This window comes from Atractosteus spatula, chromosome 14, assembly GCF_055471065.1.
Source record: "Atractosteus spatula isolate fAtrSpa1 chromosome 14, fAtrSpa1.hap1, whole genome shotgun sequence".
In the NCBI taxonomy this organism is placed as follows: domain Eukaryota; kingdom Metazoa; phylum Chordata; class Actinopteri; order Semionotiformes; family Lepisosteidae; genus Atractosteus; species Atractosteus spatula.
The window spans coordinates 35,278,036-35,284,909 of NC_142719.1; positions in this window are offsets into that span (position 1 = coordinate 35,278,036).

Consider the following 6,874-nt stretch of genomic DNA (forward strand, 5'->3'; position numbering starts at 1 on the left):
GCCATTAGACTTTTGTGTTTGTTTTAGAATTAATCAAATCTATTAAATCTGAGCAGAAACGACTGTCCTGACAGGAAAGGAAGAAGGGCATCCGAATTTAAATCAGATTCTCCCTGACTGGAACACATTTGAACAGACCATGTACCGGACGAGCGCGGTCACAGTCTGGAGTAACACTACTTGCATTCTTCATTGAATGTTGCCATTTATTACAGCCACTTCATTCACGGCAGCAGAGATGGGAGTTTTTTTTTTTTAATTCTTTATTTTGTATGCCCCCAAGAGAGAAACAGTCAAAAAAAATAAATAGAGAAATACTCCTTACTGAAAAGCACAGTACTCTCTTAACCTTACTGTCATCCAAAGGGGGTCAATAGTTCACCACAAGACAAGCTCATCATTCTTGTTTCCAAGGATTTCTGCATGGTTACAGAAACAGGCTCTAGTGGTCTTACTGCTGATATCATTCCAGACTCTGTCCTCCTTGTTATTTTTTTCTCTTTACAGAGAAAGGTCAATGTAATCGAGTGTATCCATACACATGATTTCAACACCAAACACTACATCTTTGATCGAGTCCGTTTCTCTTTGTAGGGTAAAACGCTTAAAAAAAACTAGACAATGTACTCTAACTTTAAGAGAGTGGATAGCTTTTTTTCTCTTCTTTCATTTTTAATTTAAAGAGGGCGGGCTGAGGGATTTTGCCTTTGAAACTAAGCCTGAGAGCTACGCACTTCGTTAATTACAGTCCGTACTGTGCATAAGTATTAATACAGCTTTCCCTTAGGCTTTTCCTTGAGAAGTTTCGGATTTATCCTGCACACATGGGGACTTGTTGTAATTCCAAGCCCTCCTGAACATCTGTCCCCTTGCTTTTTTTGAGCTTGCTGTAATGAAATGCACTGGCTGGACATGTTGCACTATAATTTAGAGGAGGAGCCGCTGTCACTCTTTGGGGTCTGGGTGCAGGTGGGAAAACAGATCAGAAAAGGAAAAAAAAAAAGTCATCCACTTATCCAGATGAATGAGGTCAAACACAGAGACCCCTCCCATCGGACATCAAAACCTCTCCCAAGCCCATTTCTTGAGTTTTTCCATCAAATTACACTTAGCGCCCCACAAGCTGTAGGCAATCAAAGAATTTCTTTAAAAATGTCAGTATCAAAAGGCTACAAACTATTAAGTTAATGTCAAAAATGAATGACATGCTGCTTAGTGGCTTTAACAAAGGTTCAAGCCCGGGACATTTTGCTAGACAGCAGTCTCTAGTTGTGCCAGTATTCCCCACATGGTAATGTAAATGCGGTGGGTGGTGTGGTGGCTCTGTGACTAAGGACTGTGGCTGGAAGGTTGCCAGTTCATATCCCGCAGCCGGCAGAGGAATCTTACTCCGTTGGGCCCCTGAGCATTGCCCTTAACCCCAACTGCTCCAGGGGTGCCGTATAAATGGCTGACCCTGTGCTCTGACCCCAAGCTTCTCTCCCTGTCTGTGTGTCTCATGGAGAGCAAGTTGGGGTATGCGAAATGACAAATTCCTAATACAAGAAATTGTATTTGGCCAATAAAGTGATCTTATTTCTTATTATTTATTTAAATTTTGCAGTACCCCATTGTCTTTGGACAAAACAGCATTACCTGCAATTTGCCAATTAAACCTGAATGTTTGCAATGACATCAGGAAGAGACTAGCACTAACTGCGCTGAGGCATTAAGGCATTTTAGAGCTTGCAGCATGTCAAAAGATAAATGGCTCTGACAGATGAGCATGTCGAAGGAACTTATCTGAAGATCCTCTTGCAGTTAGGGAGGAACATCACTGGTTGATGGGATTGTATTCCAAATTGGGTGAAAAAATAATTTACAAAACAATTCTAGGGTCTGGTAGCCTTTAATCATTGTAATACTCTGTATTTCAGATGGAGATCTGTCAGATATGTCAGATGGAGATCTTTAAAGTACAATATAATTCCACATCCATTCTCCATTTAGATAAAAAATGTGGCCAGTTTACCCTCCATAGCTAAATTAGCTTATTTTATCTGTTTCTAAGTAGTGAAGTCAGCATCTAAACCAAGCTGAGCAGTGCTGTAGCAGATACCATTTATTCTGGTCCAGTAGGCTCTGAATTGTATCATTTCACTTTACTGCAGAAACCGGTAGGAGCTGAAACACTACCCTAGAAGTGAAATTGCATATGCTTTTAGCCTGTATGCTTTATTACACATGTCAGTTGAAGTTCAGTACATAAAAACATTAGCTGGAACTGTCATCCTTATGAAACTTTTAACCCCTGTAGAAATTGCTTACTACACACTGATTTAAGTCTTGCTGGGCCTGATTGGTAGAGATGGGAACTATTGGAGGGGATACCATGTAGTGCTGACAACCGAAAGAACAGCTGGGTAAGAGATGTTTAACAGTAATATTGTCACATATTGCAGAAGTCTGTAAAGGTTTATAATCCTAATTTACATCAAGAGGGCATCAGCAAAGAGGTACATACTGAGGAAAAAAACAATGGAACTCTTGACTGTTTACCTTTAAATTTTTAGAATTTTTTTTTCTATAATGTCAATGAATTTACTTTGTTACTGAGATTTAATAACCGATCTGAGAAATTGAGACTTCAGTTCCCCTTTAAATTTAGAGAAAAGATGTTAACAAAAAAATGTTAAAATTGTCTATAGCACCACGCTGTGCCAACAACTAAGGGCACCAGAGCCATTCAGGAGAAAGTAAAATGGAGACTCTAGACAAACAGTATGATCTGAATTCTTGGGGTTAGAGGTCAGACATTTTTGGTGTGCGATTCGACTCTTGATTTATAATATGCACTATGCAGTCTACTATAAAAGCCAATCTATCAATAAATTGCTAGTTTCACCAAAAAATTCTACAAGTCTTAATCAGTACTATACTATGGTACTGTATTTAGCTTCTGCTGCAAACTATGATTGCTAGCTTGTGTGGCACTGCATCCTAAATAAATTCCATTATTTGATAACGAATAAACCAACTGCTTTTTACATAGTTGGCCACGTACAATTACTTCAATTTAAGCTTTCTGCTACATCTGCAGAACCTCTGACCACTTTCTTAAGCTGCACATTTTCAGTTTATACCAAGCTCAGAAAACAGAGAATTGTACTACTGCACTCTAAATAAATGAGTTTAGGCTTCATCAGCAAACTGAGGGTCATTTTCCCCTGTGGTCCCAAGCGCCTGATCCCAGGTTCTCTGATGGTAGTTAAAAGAAGTGGACAAAGGGAGAATGTCTGCTACAGCTCCAGAGTTTCTTTCAGCTCCGACTCCCTTACTTTTTCTATAATCTTTTTTACTGCCAAGTTTAATGTGGGACATGGTCCTTGGCCCAAGGCAAACTGCACCACTAGCTTAATTAAAAATCGCCTCTAATATGGGGAGGGGGGGAGTTTATGTCTCCAAAGCCGAGGGGAATAAAGTCAGAAGTTAATCAAGCAACACAGTCAGCGTGTGGAGGAGGGAGGATGTCGGAGAGAAATGCTTTTACCACTCGGTCTCTGCACTGGACTCTCCAAGCGCACATGGTACTTTATTAGATTCTGTTACTATTTAAGGTGAATTCCCTGAAACTTGTCAGTGGGTTTATGAAGGTGACCCCTGGTATGACCACAGGATGAATAACCATCGGGGTTTTTTTTCCTCCAAGGCTGATACCGTTAGATTTCAGCAGCCTTTCTCCCTAATGACATTTCCTATACCAGGCTGTAGAATAGTGGACTGTGAACGTGCAGAGAACATCATATTTATGCTAAGATCGGAAAAGGGAAATATTTCCTACGGATGGGGGAATGAAGAAGAGGGGAAAAAAATGTCACCTCTGTCATAGAAGAATCTTCCTAAATTCTATTTAGCTGGATTGTGAGTGACATTTCTAATATACCACTCTGCCTTTTAAGAACCAGTTCTGCAACAAAGTTTCTTTATCCTTTGTAAAGTTAGAAGGGCAGAAATGGACACATTAGCTTGGAGCTTGTGTAAACCTGGCCTGACATAGAAAAGGCAGCAAACCAATGTGGGAAGCAGCAGTTTATGATTATGTTGCAGACACGGCCTTAATTGAAACCAGTACAACAAATATCATTTAGTATTCGAAAAGACAGCATTGTGAAGTGTCTAGTTTTAAACACTTCACATTCTTACATCTGTCATTTTTAGATAAGGCTATGCATTAGATATAAAAGTAGGTCTGACTTCTCCACAACCACAAGCTTACAACTATAGGAACCTACATATTTTAAGGATAAAGAGATGCCCTCTTGTGGTTGAAAGAGAAAAGAAAAGCAGAGCTGTGGAGCCTTCTCCAATAACAATCTGTCCTTCAAAGAAGGCTTCACAACCAGAATGTTACTTTTTTTTATATCATGCTCTTTTCAAGCATGGAATTAACCTGTTCTTGTTCTCTGCAACTTGAACTCTAACACAGCTTAGTGATATTCTCACACAATGAAACAAACTCTTTGCATTACTCCTCAGTTATCTCAAGTAAATATGAGAAGCAGATAATCTATTGCAATTTATTTTAAAAAATACACAAGACATTGTTAAGAAACATTTTTTTCCACACACTCATTAACTGATAATTTATGAGTCTATAGCAGCAACAAATTGCTCTCTCATTACTGAAATCAAATTATTATTAGAGGTTTACATATATGTGTTTGCAAAATCTTTAATAGGACATTAACATTCTTCACAGAGAGACATCATCATAAACCATGATCATGAACCATGATTCCTCCTACACTGTCTTATGCTTTAATGAACGGGGGATTTGTTTTTACACCATTAACTCAATCAAGTAATAAGGATTAAAAATGGAAAGCTACAAGACATGCAAATCAAAATAATCTAAAGTAGCATTAGAGAGAGCAAAACTCTAACCATCTGGAAACTGATTAAAAAGAAGACAAAAAAGAATCGAGGAATTTAATTAAAAGATAACATAATGCATCTGTCAAAAGCCTGACAGACACAGAGAGAACCTGAACTGTTTGCACTCAAGATCAGTAACTTGTGCGATAACATGCAGATTACACTGTCACTGCTGGAATTACTCAAAAGGTTTAATTTCACTCATGGTGTACACACCATGCCTCGTATTTATCTTTACAGCAGAGAGGGAAAAAAAAAGAGGTGGAAACAATTTATAACAAATGGAAGCGGGAATTATTGGTATGCTTCTTTGTTTTAATTACTTTGGGTTCTAACTCCTTTCCAGTTCAACAGCCACTACAGCAACCATTAAATTAAATGCGCCGGGCAAAATATTAAAGACAGCGTCTTTGCATAAGCTACATTCGACCTTGAACACAATTCCACCCATGGCGTTCTTCTGTTTCCCCTGTCTTTAATGAGTGTAAAGCAACAGAATCAAACTCACAGCAATACATCACAGAAGCACAACACCACTACTTCCCCTTTAAAATGCACCACCTGCAAAACTCCTACATTCAAGCCAGTGGCAATGAACAAGCATTTTACATTAAAATTAACCCTAATCATTCCTGCCCTGTGGGCATGCGGAGACGAGTACCACTGCCAGCCTCCATTCGTTATATCTTGCCCCTCGGAAACCCGAGACATGAGTCAGAAAACATGCTCTTTCCCTTTGCATCTCTTTTAATCCTCTTCATCATAACACGGCATTCTGCATTTTTTTGCTAATTTATACTTTGCCCAAGCCTCGGCGCTTGCGAACGAAAACTCGGATTTTCAAGGTGAACTGAAGTGCACGAACAGTTGGGCACGTTTGTGAGTAACATAATCAGAAAGTCACCGTGTGTCACATCCTTCACGTCACCTGAGAAGGGACTCCCTTCTCACAGACACAAACACAAACACAATCGGGCAGCAGAGTCAGTAACCAGCCTGTTTGGCTGCAGAGTAACCTCTGAATCCCGACATCAGGGCAGAAAAGCTGTCCAAAAGTTTTATGTACATACATTCATTTTAAAAAATGGAATATTCAAAATATCCATGATCAGAGAAAATTAAGAATAATGCTGCCCTTCTAATAATTGCCACTAAAGCATGAAGCCACTTTAAAACTGGAGTAAAATGTCAATTAAAGGTTGATTTGGGGATGCAATCTAAATTTCAGGAAACAGTCTCATTGTTGTAAAATGAAGTGCCAGTGGGAATAAATTAAGATCAAAGAATATTGAGTGATGTGACAGTGCACAAGAAGACTGAGCCTTTTAAAACGGGCATCATACTGGAGGAAAAAGCGAAGATAATTAGCATAAATTTTGAAGCGTTTTAAATACAGGGAGCAGATTTCCCACAACAAAGAAAGAAATGTATAGAGGGGAAAACTTACTCTTGAAACACAATTCCGAGTAGGCCTCATACGCCCATAAAGTTGCCTCATTTATACTTATTTCCTTCACCTTTCCTCACAATGTTGTAGATAAATTAAATGCTGTAGCCAATACTATTATAGAACACATTTTAATGCTAGGGATTTAAGAGTACATAAAAAACTTCCTGGAAGAGAAACAAGTCATTTACTACAAAATGCTTACTGAAGGATTTTCGCCCACTTTTTTTGAAGGATAAACAGTGTTGAAGAGATAAGCCAGATCTCCCAAAAATAGAAGGTTTTGCAACTTTATTGCTCTGATTTGTTTACACAAATCATTAAAGGACAACCTAGGTCTGAATTAGGAAAGCTATATATACACCAGTAAAAAACAATGTTTCCAGCGATAAAGCCTTGTCACTTTATTCATAACAAGGCAATGACACTTAAATGGAAAATGGGATTAACCATTAAAAGTTACACCCCCTTCCAAAAGGGTGCTGCTACCTCTCCAAGCACAATTTGTGCACT